The sequence below is a fragment of the Tachyglossus aculeatus genome, chromosome 9 (assembly GCF_015852505.1).
Source record: "Tachyglossus aculeatus isolate mTacAcu1 chromosome 9, mTacAcu1.pri, whole genome shotgun sequence".
NCBI classification, from domain to species: Eukaryota; Metazoa; Chordata; class Mammalia; order Monotremata; family Tachyglossidae; genus Tachyglossus; species Tachyglossus aculeatus.
In genome coordinates, this window is record NC_052074.1 from 25897662 (window position 1) to 25910862 (window position 13201).

Sequence of the window (13201 nt, forward strand, 5' to 3'; positions counted from 1 at the left end):
GACCGTGTCGGGAAGCAACGTGCTCTAGTGGAAAGAGCGAGGGCCTGGGAGAGAACCTCGTTTTTATTTCCAGCGTTGCCACCGTCTGCTGGGTGACCTTGGGTAAGTCACTTCACTTTTCTGTCCCTCGGTTCTCTCATCTGTAAAATGGGGATTAAGGTTGGGAGCCCCATGTGGGACAGGGACTCTGTCCAACCTGATTAGCTTGTAATTATAATAATAATAATGGTAATGATGATGATGATGATGGTATTTGTTAAGCGCTTACTATGTGCCAAGCACTGTTCTAAGCACTGTATCTACCCCAGCATGTAGTACAGTGCGCAACCCCTAGTCAGGGCTTAGTTCATTCATTCATTCAATCGTCTTTATTGAGTGCTTACTGTAAATACTATTAAAATATCATCATCATCATCAGTCGTATTTATTGAGCGCTTACTATGTGCAGAGCACTGTACTGAGCGCTTGGGAAGTACAAATTGGCAACATATAGAGACAGTCCCTACCCAACAGTGGGCTCACAGTCTAAGAGGGGGAGACAGAGAACAAAACCAAACATACTAACAAAATAAAATAAATAGAATAGCTATGTACAAGTAAAATAAATAAATAAATAAATAAATAGAGTAATAAATATGTACAAAATATCCACCTATATCGTCTTTCCCAACACTTAATTCAGTGCTGAGTCCACGGTAAATACCATTACTACTACTAGGTTACATTGGTGAGAAAGTGATGCTGCTATGTTTCTCAGCATTAATAATAATAATTATAATAATGACATTTATTAAGCACTTCCTATGTGCAAAGCACTGTTCTGAGTGCTGGGGAGGTTACAGGGTGATCAGGTTGTCCCTTGGGGACAACTGAGGCACAGAGAAGTGAAGTGACTTGCCCAAAGTCACACAGCTGACAATTGGCGGAGTCAGGATTTGAACCCATGTCCTCTGACTCCAAAGCCCGTGCTCTTGCCGCTGAGCCACGCCGTAAGGTACAGTATTTGGAGATTCTGTGTGGTTTTGGTTTTTTTTTTTTGTTAGCGTGTTAGTATAAAGTAACAGTGACAAGGCTGCAAAGCATTTAAAGAGAGGTGGACGTAATCCTGGGATCTCTACTGGAAAAAGTCAGCTATGGTGGATTTTCAGACCATTTAGCCCCTGACCCATTACTTCCTTTTGCAGAAAGTGTGACCCTAACACAATTTTCTCACAATAGGTGGTTCTTTAGGAGACCCGAATGTGTGGAATAGGTGAGAATCTGGACTTGGCAAAGTTGTGGTGCTCAGTAATGGAAAAATATACAATAACATTTCTTGTACTTCAGGATGAAGACGGTTTAGGTCACCCGAGAACATTTCCCCAACTCTGAAGGCCGGTTGACGGGGCACAAGTTTCAGTGAAAATATCAGTAATGGTGGTGGTATTTAAGGGTTTACTTGGGACTAGCACTGGGGAAGATCCCACGTCATCAGCTCGGACACAGTCCCTGTCCCACGTGGGGTTTTCCATTTAAAGCCGAGATTTTACAGGTGAGGGAACTGGGATCCAAAGAAGTTAAATGATTAAAACTTCCACCTGTCTCCCCCTCCTTCCAACAGCTCACATTGCTTCCCAATTGCTAATCAATAAGTAGCCGATCAGACCCGGCCGGTCCTCACGTTCCTTTTTTCATGTTTCCTTTCACTAATCCGTGAATCTTCATTTCCAAATTCATTTTTAATCTTGCCACCAGACAAGATGTTGCAGCTTTATAGCTTAATGAAGTGATTCACACAGGCTGAAATTACATACTGGGTGTTCAAATAACCAAGTCACTTATATATTTAGGGACTATTATTTGCATTAATTGTGTAAATAACAACAGTGATTCATTTCATTAGCATCCACCAGAGATTTTTCTATGGTAATGATTTCAAAGGGTTTACTTGGGACTAGCAATGGGGAAGATGCGACGTCATCAGCTTGGACACAGTCCTTGTCCCATATGGGGTTTTCAGTTTAAAGATGAAGGGAGACCAGGTATTTTACAGGTGAGGGAACTGGGATCCAAAGAAGTTAAATGATTAAAACTTCCACCTGTCTCCCCCTCCCTCTCCTTCCAACAGCTCACACTGCTTCCCAATTGCTAATCAATAAGTAGCTGATCAGACTGGGCCGGTCCTCACATTCCTTTCTTCTTGTTTCCTTTCACTAATCCGTGAATCATCATTTCCAAATTCATTTTTAATCTTGTCACCAGACAAGATGTTGCAGCTTTATAGCTTAATGAAGTGATTCACACAGGCTGAAATTACATACTGGGTGTTCAAATAACCAAGTCGCTTATATATTTAGGGACTAGTATTTGCATTAATTGTGTAAATAACAACAGTGATTCATTTTGTTAGCATCCACCAGAAATTTTTATAGGGTAATGAATTTTATAGGGTAAAATAGGGAGACCAGGTATTTTACAGGTGAGGGAACTGGGATCCAGAGAAGTTAAATGATTAAAACTTCCACCTGTCTCCCCCTCCCTCTCCTTCCAACAGCTCACATTGCTTCCCAATTGCTAATCAATAAGTAGCCGATCAGACCCGGCCGGTCCTCACGTTCCCTTTTTTCATGTTTCCTTTTACTAATCCGTAAATCATCATTTCCAAATTCATTTTTGATCTTGTCACCAGACAAGATGTTGCAGCTTTATAGCTTAATGAAGTGATTCACACAGGCTGAAATGACATACTGGGTGTTCAAATAACCAAGTCGCTTATATATTTAGGGACTAGTATTTGCATTAATTGTGTAAATGACAACAGTGATTCATTTTGTTAGCATCCACCAGAGATTTTTCTATGGTAATGACTTCAAAGGGTTTACTTGGGACTAGCACTGGGGAAGATCCAACGTCATCAGCTCGGACACAGTCCCTGTCCCTTATGGGGTTTTCAGTTTAAAGATGAAGGGAGACCAGGTATTTTACAGGTGAGGGAACTGGGATCCAAAGAAGTTAAATGATTAAAACTTCCACCTGTCTCCCCCTCCCTCTCCTTCCAACAGCTCACATTGCTTCCCAATTGCTAATCAATAAGTAGCCGATCAGACCCGGCCGGTCCTCACGTTCCTTTTTTCATGTTTCCTTTCACTAATCCGTGAATCATCATTTCCAAATTCATTTTTAATCTTGTCACCAGACAAGATGTTGCAGCTTTAGAGCTTAATGAAGTGATTCACACAGGCTGAAATTACATACTGGGTGTTCAAATAACCAAGTCGCTTATATATTTAGGGACTAGTATTTGCATTAATTGTGTAAATAACAACAATGATTCATTTCGTTAGCATCCACCAGAGATTTTTATAGGGTAATGACTTCAATTTGCTGTGGGGAAAAGTAGCATCTCCGCTGCTCAAAACTTGTTGGAAATTGTCAGGAGGTGGAATGTTTGCCCTTCATGTCTTTGGTTTCCATTATTCCAGCCGCGATTTAAAAGCATCTTAATAAGTTTTGGTGACTCATTTTTTTAAAACGTGGTACATAAATTGATCATTAAAACAATTCAATTATTTTTTTATTCAACTCTGAAAATGAATAACTTATGAGAACTCCTGAAGAGGGAATTTATGATTGTGTTACTGATACGTATTTTGAAATAAACCCTGGTGTTCGTTAAACACGGTACTAATCTGACTTCATTCTGAATTGTCCAGTGACATGAAAGGAGCAAGAAAGAGTAAATTAGCATCGGAAGCTCTGGGGTCTTGGTATTCACAGCACTCTCGTTCAATGCCGCCGAGGTAATTTCTATGGGATCCTTTATTTTCATTCAACTGCGAGTTCATATTTAGGGGCTCCCCTCACAAAATCCTTATTGTGACATTCAGGATGAAACAAGGAAGCCAAAAATTATTCCGGGCATGGGCAAGATTCCCCTTGGTCAGAGAAACTATTGCACTGCATCTTCTCTGCCCAATCCATTTCCCTTTTCTCAAAACATAAAATCTCCCCTGACTGTAACTAGAGAAATTGCTTGGGCTTCACTTGCAATAAGGAAATAGATCGAGGGATACGTGCAGATTTCTAGACGGTAAGCCCGGTGTGGGCAGGGATTCTCTCTGTTGCTGAATTGTACTTTCCAAGAGCTTAGTACAGTGCTCTGCACGCTGTAAGCGCTTAATAAATAATAATAATAATAATAATGATGGTATTTAAGCGCTTACTATGTGCAAAGCACTCGCTGGGGGGGATACAAGGTGATCAGGTTGTCCCACGTGGGGCTCGTAGTCTTCATCCCCATTTTACAGATGAGGGAACTGAGGCACAGAGAAGTGAAGTGACTTGCCCAAAGTCACACAGCTGACAATTGGCAGAGCCGGGATTTGGACCCATGACCTCTGACTCCAAAGCCCGGGCTCTTTTCACTGAGCCACGCTGCTTCTCAATAGATTCTCATTCAATAAATGCGATTGAATCGTCATCATCATCAATCGTATTTATTGAGCGTTTACTATGTGCAGAGCACTGTACTAAGCGCTTGGGAAGTACAAATTGGCAACATATAGAGACAGTCCCTACCCAACAGTGGGCTCACAGTCTAAAAGGTGGGCTCACAGTCTAAAAGAATGAATGAAGATTGCCTCAGACCCCAGTCAATCAGTTTGTATTTATTGAGCGCTTACTGTGTGCAGAGCACTGTACTAAGCGCTTGGGAAGCTACACTATAACAGAGTTGGGAGGCATGTTCCCTGCCCGCGATGAGCTTACGGCCTAGGGGGGTGAGACAGACGTTAATATAAATAGATTAGTACAGTGCTCTGTACAGAGCAAGGGTTTAGTAAATACCACTCCTGCTTCTACTTCTGGCCGTCTCTACCCCTGCTTCACATCTCGCATTATGGTAATATTATGTTGCCAACTTGTACTTCCCAAGCGCTTAGTACGGTGCTCTGCGCTCAATAAATGCGATTGAATGAATGAATCAATCTCGCAGAACTTTCAGTGAAGGCGTGAACGGCGGGGAATCTGCGATGGGAAGATCAAAGCCTTACTAAAATCCCATCTCCTTCAGGACGCCTTCTCTGCCAAGCCCTTATTTTCCCTACTCCCTCTCTCCTCTGTCACCTGTGCACTTGGATCTTTCCTCTTTTAAGCGGAAATCCGCCCTACCCTCAGCCCCCGGAGCACTTATTTACATCTTAAGCTTGGACTTGGAAATCAACAATTCTGAGAAGTTCTTTTCCATGCTTGGAAAAATAAATGCGATGTGGACCGAGATTTTCTCTTCAAAATCAATCAATCGTATTTTTTGAGCGCTTACTGGGTGCAGAGCACTGTACTAAGCGCTTGGGAAGTGCAAGTTGGCAACATATACAGACAGTCCCTACCCAACAGCGGGCTCACAGTCTAAAAGGGGGAGACAGAGAACAAAACCAAGCATACTAACAAAATAAAATAAATGGAATAGATATGTACAAGTAAAATAAATAAATAAAATCGTCACGGAAGATCCTGGGAAATTGTAAAAGAAAGGAAATAGGAATCTGAAAGAAGGGAATCAGTCAGGTCTAGACTGTGAGCCCACTGTTGGGAAGGCAAGAGAGACAAGGAAACACAGTGTTGGTTGGTGTCGAAAGTGCAAAATTCTTCAGTATGACTTCTCTGTGCCTCAGTTACCTCCTCTGTAAAATGGGGATTAAGATTGTGAGCCCCCCCCGTGGGACAACCGGATCTTCCCCAGTGCTTAGAACAGTGCTTTGCACATAGTAAGCGCTTAATAAATGCCATTATTATTATTATTACTCTCCCAAGCACTTGAAACAGTGATCATCATCATCATCATCATCAGTCGTATTTATTGAGTGCTTACTATGTGCAGAGCACTGTACTAAGCGCTTGGGAAGTACAGATTGGCAACATATAGAGACAGTCCCTACCCAACAGTGGGCTCACAGTCTAAAAGGGGGAGACAGAGAACAAAACCAAACATACTAACAAAATAAAATAAATAGAATAGATATGTACAAGTAAAATAAATAAATAAATAGAGTAATAAATATGTACAAACATATATACATATGTACAGGATATACATATATACATAATATATGTATATTATTATATACATATTATTATATTATGTATATTATATTATTATATACCTATTATTATATACATATATAATAATAATGGTATCTGTTAAGCACTCACTCTGTGCCGGGCACCGGATTAAGCGCCGGGATGGATACAAGCAAATCGGGTTAGCCGCAGTCCCACGTAGGGCTCACGGTCTCAATCCCCATTTTCCAGATGCGGTAACTGAGGCCCAGAGAAGTGAAGTGACTTGCCTAAGGTCACGCAGCAGACAGGTGGCGGAGCCGGGATTAGAACCCACGACCTTCTAACTACGCCATGCTGCTTCTCATGCTTTACGCACACTAATCGCTCAATAAATACGATTGAGAGTCAGTAGACATGTTCCCTGCCTACAATGAGCTTACAGTCTAGAGGGAGAAACAGGTATTAATATAAATTATGGATATGTACACAAATTTCCCAAGGAAGAGACTGGTTGGAAATTGATTCAACTTGTGGTTTGGCTGGTGAGAGGGGCTGTATTTTAGCTAGGACAGTTAGAAGGGGAGAACACCCTAGTCAGTCAATGGTATTTATTGAGCGTTTACTGTGTGTAGAGCACTGAAATAAGCACTTGGGAGAGTAAATACAACATTATTCCAGAGATATTCCCTGCCTACAATGTAGGGAGAAATTGGGTGGAATGAGGATTTGCAACAGTTCACCAGTCCTCTTTAGCTCCAGAAGATTAGCCATCATTAAGGATAAAATTAGGAGGCAAGTCAGCAAAATGGGGATGAGGGAAAGGACTGGATTTCCCGAGACCTCAACAATTGGTTGAGAGTGGCTGTATTGTGTCAATCAATCAATCAATCGTATTTATTGAGCGCTTACTGTGTGCAGAGCACTGTACTAAGCGCTTGGGAACTACAAGTTGGCAACATGAATGCGAAAGAATGGCATTGGGTTTCGAAATACCCCAATCCCAGAAGAAATGGTTTTTATCGTGAAATAGAAATAATATTCCTTTGTTTTAAATTAACTTCAGTGGAAAATTTCCTCTAGGTAAAAACTATTTAAGTTCAGAGGCCCAAAGCCTCAAATGATCCAAATGGGATAAATTAAGGGGTTTTTTTTGGTTTGTTTTTTAAAAATGGTTATTTGTTAAGCGCTTACTCTGTGCCAGGCACTGTTCTGAGTGTTGGGTTAGGTAATAATAATAATAATAATGCCATTTATTAAGCGCTTACTATGTGCAAAGCACTGTTCTAAGTGCTGGGGAGGTTACAAGGTGATCAGGTTGTCCCACGGGGGGCTCACAGTCTTAATCCCCATTTTACAGATGAGGGAACTGAGGCACAGAGCTAATTAGGTCCCCTATGGGGCTCATAGCCCATTTTACAGATGAGGGAACTGAGGCATAGAGAAGTGAAGTGACTTGCCCAAAGTCACACAGCTAATTAGGTCTCCTATGGGGCTCATAGCCCATTTTACAGATAAGGTCACTGAGGCCCAGGGAATAAATAAATACGATTGATGATAAATACAATTGATGAGAAGTGAAGCGATTTTCCCACGGTCACAAATCAGACAAGTAGAAAAGCTGAGTTCTTCAGACTCCTGGGCCCTGTTTCTATACCCTAGGCCACACTGCTTCTCTAGTTGTGGAGTTTTATTCTTTATTGTGGAGTTTTGAGTAGCCGTCAAATAAAGAGTGTTTGGGAACAGTAAAGAAGGAATGAGCAATAGTTTTTGTGCACGTAGTCTGCGTCTGGGTTTGTAAAAATTGTATTAAGCGCTTACTATGTACCAGACACTGTACTAAGCAGTGGGATGGATACAAGCTCATCAGGTTGGACGCAGTCCGTCTCCCACATGGGGCTCACAGTCTTAATCCCCGTTTTGAAGATGAGGGAACTGAGGCCCAGAGAATTGTGACTTCCCCAAGGTCATTCAGCAGGTAAGTGGCAGAGCGGGGATTAGAACCCAGGCCCTCTGATTCCCAGCTTGTGCTCTTTCCACTAGGCCACACTGCTCCTTCCCCTCCCCACAGCGCCTGTATATATGTATATATGTTTATACATATTTGTTACTCTATTTTACTTGTACATATTTATTCTATTTGGTTTATATGTTTTGTTTTGTTGTCTGTCTCCCCCTTCTAGACTGTGAGCCCACTGTTGGGTCGGGACTGTCTCTATATTTTGCCAACTTGTACTTCCCAAGTGCTTAGTACAGTGTTCTGCACACAGTAAGCGCTCAATAAATACGATTGATGATGATGATGATGAGCCAGCTGTTGGGTAGGGGCTGTCTCTATATGTTGCCAACTTGTACTTCCCAAGCGCTTAGTACAGTCTCTGCACACAGTAAGCGCTCAGTAAATATGAATGAATGCTCCACGCTGTTCAGTTGATCCCTGTGACATTTATTCTTTACTTTTTCCAGGTCCCGATTTATCCCGTTCTGTTCAAAAGTCTGTTCAAAAATATTTCCGAAGCTCTGTTTGATTTCTTTTTTTTTTCCTCGTGTACCTGGGCACTTTGTGTTACTCCTGAATTTATACGGTTTCCCATTGTTTTCATGCTGTTTTTGGAAGGTTGCCATAGTTACATCTTGCTCATATGAGAGAAATGAATTATTTACTTGTGTTTTGCGTGAGTTCTGGGAATGTTTGCTGCTGTTAACTGAAAAACTCCCGAGGTGACCAAGCACCCGGCCTGGGTTATTTTTGTGTGTTTTTTGTTTGTTTGATTCAAAATTGAGTTTCTATTTTGTGATGGATATCGGTGTCTGGTCCCGGTGATTCAGAAAGAGGGGAGAAATACATGGAATTGTATTTGGAAGTCGTTTCCTGTTAGCGATGGCAACGTTTTTATTTTCTCAGAGTAAAAACAACTTTTTGTATCTGATTTTTACAGCCAAAAGTTGGTCTTCAATCAGTGGAAGAAAATGAATTCTTTTTCGTTTGGAAGATAACGCCAGTGAAAACGGTTAAAACCTTCCAATTTAATTGATCCCGAAAGGGTTGGCTTCGGTCCGAATTGGATCGATGGTGCCGTAAAGCGGTACGGCCAGTTACCCGAACTTGTGGGAAGGGTGAAAACCTTGGTCGGTGGCAGGTGTTCTGGCCATCGGAGCTGGGATTTTCTAATGGTCCAAGTGGTCGTTCACTTCTAGACTTTGTTCTTGGTTAAAAAAAATAAGAACAAAAAAAAAGTGTTCAATCAAGTGTCTCCAGAGTCCCAAGTTCGAGACAATTTTGATGTTATAACGTAACGGAGTCGGTGGACATGCTCCCTGTCCACAACGAACATACAGTCTAGAGGGGAAGGTGGACATTAATGTAATTATATTACTGCTATGTTCTTAAGTGCTGGAGGCTGAGGGTGGGGTGAATAAAGGTTGCCAATCCTTTATTTATTTGCAATGCAGGAGGGAGTGGGAGAAGAGGAAATAAGAGGTTAGTTGGGGAAGAACCCTTGGAAGAGATGCACTTTTTAGTAAGGCTGTGAAGGTGGGAAGATATGAAGAGGGAGGGTATTTCAGGCCAGAGCCAGGCTGCGGGCGAGGGGTTGGCGGCAAAATAGATCAAATAGAGGTACATTAAATAGGTTGGCATTGGAGCAAAGCGTAAAGGCTGGGTGTTAGTAGAAAATCCGGGAGGTATGGTAGGAGGGGGCAAGGTGATTGAGTGCTTTAAAGGGGTTTCTGTTGGATGCAGAGGGAGAATGGGCAACCACTGGAGGTTTTTGAGGAGTGGGGAAACACGGGCTGAACAGTTTTGTAGAAAAATCATCTGGGCGGCAGAGTGAAGTATGGACCGAAGCAGGGAGGTCAGCAAGATGACAGTTCTCTTGGTTTTCAGAGGCCTCCTAAAATCCCACCTTTTCCCCGAGGCCTTCCCTCAACCCGTCCTTACCACTTATTTTCTCCTTTTTCTCACTCCTACCTCAGCCCCACAGCATTTGCATACATATTCGTAATTTATTTATGTCAATGTCTGTCTCCCCCTCCAGACCGTGAGCTCACTGTGGACAGGGAATGTGTCTACCAACTGTTATATTGTACTTAGTATAGCTGTGCTAGTATAGCTGTGCTAATATAGCTTAGTATAGTGCTGTGCACACAGCAAACGCTCAGTAAATATGAATGATTGATGTATTTTATTCCAATACTCAGGGCCTCTCTACACCTATGAATGTTTCTCTTTTTACAGTCAACTCTGTCATCCCATCATATCTGTGCGACCTTCACCTATCCCCCTTTTTTCTCCTCCTCTTGCTATTTGACGTAATTTTCATCCATTTCTGCCACGATATTGTAAATTCCTTGTGGGCCAAGAATATTTGCTTTCTTCTCAAGTGCCTAGTACCCTGATTCGCACTCTGGGTGCTCAGTGAATGCCACCAGTTGATTAATTATTTGCCATTGTCCAATTTTTTTCCTTCCGAGTGTTCTTCCTGCATCCTCGGTCCCACCCCCAAAATTCCTCAGAATCGTCAGCCACTCTGTAATTCCAAGGCATGTGGTGCAGCGTTATTTATAGGCTTAACTAAAGATCTTGAGAGCTGATCAGAGCCTGCTAATCCCCCGGCTTCATAATTCTTTTAGAAGTTCAAGGGTCTTAAATTGGCTTTGAAATTTCATGTCCGGAAGAATATAGAGAGTAAAAATAAATTTGACAGTCCGCTGGTTAGTAAAATAATTTGTCAAGCATTTATTCTAAGCCTTCTGTATACACTTTAAAACATAGACACTTAACACCTGGGTGCTAGCTGTTCTATATATGCCTTTGATGTTGACTTCTTTGATACATTTTTATAACAACAAAGACTAGGTATGAGGCAATTTGATGCATTTAAGTTCGTGGAAAAACACTCAGCCGAGTCGTTTGCAAAGTTAGGGTTAAACAACTGATCAGATTTATAAAACAACTAAGAAGTGATATTTTATGTCATTTGTAGGGCATATTTAGATCTATGTTGAATGGGATTTTTTTTTTTTCTGGAATTTGCAGTTGCACCCAGAGAAAGCACTCTGAATATTTCTCCTGTTACTGAAGCTACATTCCCGCAAATACTATGTTGTATATAACTATTTTGGATAACTGACAAGTTGTCTTTAATTCAGTATTAAAGCAATATGTTTTGGGGTTTTTTTTGCTGAAGGTGTCTTTTTATGCCCAACTTGGAGGCAGAGGATGTTGAACAAAGGTTACTCTATTTTCTTTGTCAAACCTTTCTCACAAAGAATTATGGTACAGTAAGTAAATAGAGATTGGGAAGCGGCTTGGCCTAATGGAAAGGACAAATAAATAGGAGTCAGAGGACCTGGGTTCTAATTCGAGATCCCCCACTTACCCACCGTGTGACCTTGGACAAATCACTTAATGTCTCTGTGCCTCATTTTCCTCCACGTAGACTGTGAGTCTCCTTGGACAGGGAATGTATCCATTCCGATTAACTTATATCTACCTCAGCCCTCAGGACAGTACTTGATTCATAGTAAGCATGTAATAAATGCCATAATTATTAGATAGCTACTCAGTTTCCTCCTTCAAGAGCTATACGCTCAACAAATGAAACATGGCGTGTTTTCTGGATTTTTTTTTGTTATCCTTCCTCTATATTTTGGGGTGGGTTCCTTCAGCGTCACCTAATCTCAACTTCTTATTTCTCACTTCTAGGTTTTCCAGAAATCCAAGGAAAGGTCTTTTATGACACTTGGATGTATTTCTCCAAACAGAGCTTTTTTGGTCGAAAATGAATGGAGAGTCAGGAAGATGTTCTGACAGTTTAACATTCCATATGAGTTTGAGCTCAGTATAATATTCCTCTGCAGTAATTGCATCTAGCTGTGTGATTAGTAGGTTTGACAAAGCATTTATGAAATTCTTGAGCTAGCCATTTCTGGAAATAAATCCATCCCCAGACTGTTGGGCAGACAGACCCTTAAGATTTTGCTGATGATGCGTTTATCATTTTCCAGCACTAATAAAACCATGGCTCGTGTGTAGTGTGAACCCGTTGGCTGTTGAATTTTGCCCGTTAGTGTAGCCGTTTTAAAGATACGTGTATCTTCTGTGACTTTAGTTTTGGCTAAAGGGCATTGTTAGTAGTATTCTAATCCCGGCTTCGCCACTTATCAGCTGTGCGACTTTGGGCAAGTCAGTCAACTTCTCTGTGCCTCAGTTACCTCATCTGTAAAATGGGGATTAAGACTGTGAGCCCCACATGGACAACCTGATCACCTTGTAACCTCCCCAGCTCTTAGAACAGTGCTTTGCACATAGTAAGTGCTTAATAAATGCTATCATTATTGTTATTAACATTGACAATGAGAGTAAGTGCTCAGTAAATGCCATTGATGAAAGTGCTCCGTGAATACCACTAATGATGAGAGTAAGTGCTCAATAAATACCACTAGTGATGACAGTAAGTGCTCAGTAAATACCATTACTGATGAGAGAAAGCATCCATTCACCACTCAGTGAATACCATTAGTGATGAGAATAAGCACTCAATAAATACCATTAGGGATGAGAGTAAGCACTCAATAATTACCATTTAGAGTAAGCACTCAATAAATACCACTGATGGGAGTAAGCGCCCAATATATACCATTGATGATGAGAGTAAGCACTCAATAAATACCATTGATGATGAGAAAGCACTCAATAAATACCACTGATGAGAGTAAGCACCCAATAAATACCATTGATGGTGAGAGAGCCCAATAAATTCCATTGATGATGAGAGTAAGCACTCAATAAATACTATTAATGATGAGAGTAAGCGCCCCATAAATACCATTGGTACTTAGTAAATACCATTGGTGCTCAATAAATACTTATAGATGCTGCATAAATATCACTGATGATGGTGAAACCCTGGTCTTCTTGATCAGTTTCTGAAGGGCAAGTTGGAGGGAAGGGTATTTTTCACCCCTGGTCTCATATTAACGTCTGCAGATAAGCTTCAAGCCCGTTGCGATACCTATCTTGAGTCCTCATCAACCTCATTTTCCGGCTCCTCGATTTCCTTTTTCATCATCTTGTGGAGCTCGCATGTATTATCTTCGTCCATCTCACGTATATGTTTGTATCTGCTTCTTGCTCTGTTATTTTCAAGAGGCAGATGGCTCT

At 41.3% G+C, this 13201-nt stretch overlaps 1 protein-coding gene across 2 annotated transcripts in view; it reads left to right on the forward strand.

Moving 5' to 3' along the window:
• The window catches only part of LCLAT1 (lysocardiolipin acyltransferase 1), a 212976-nt gene that overhangs the window by 12426 nt on the left and 187349 nt on the right, over positions 1–13201 (forward strand). The window lies entirely within an intron of this gene.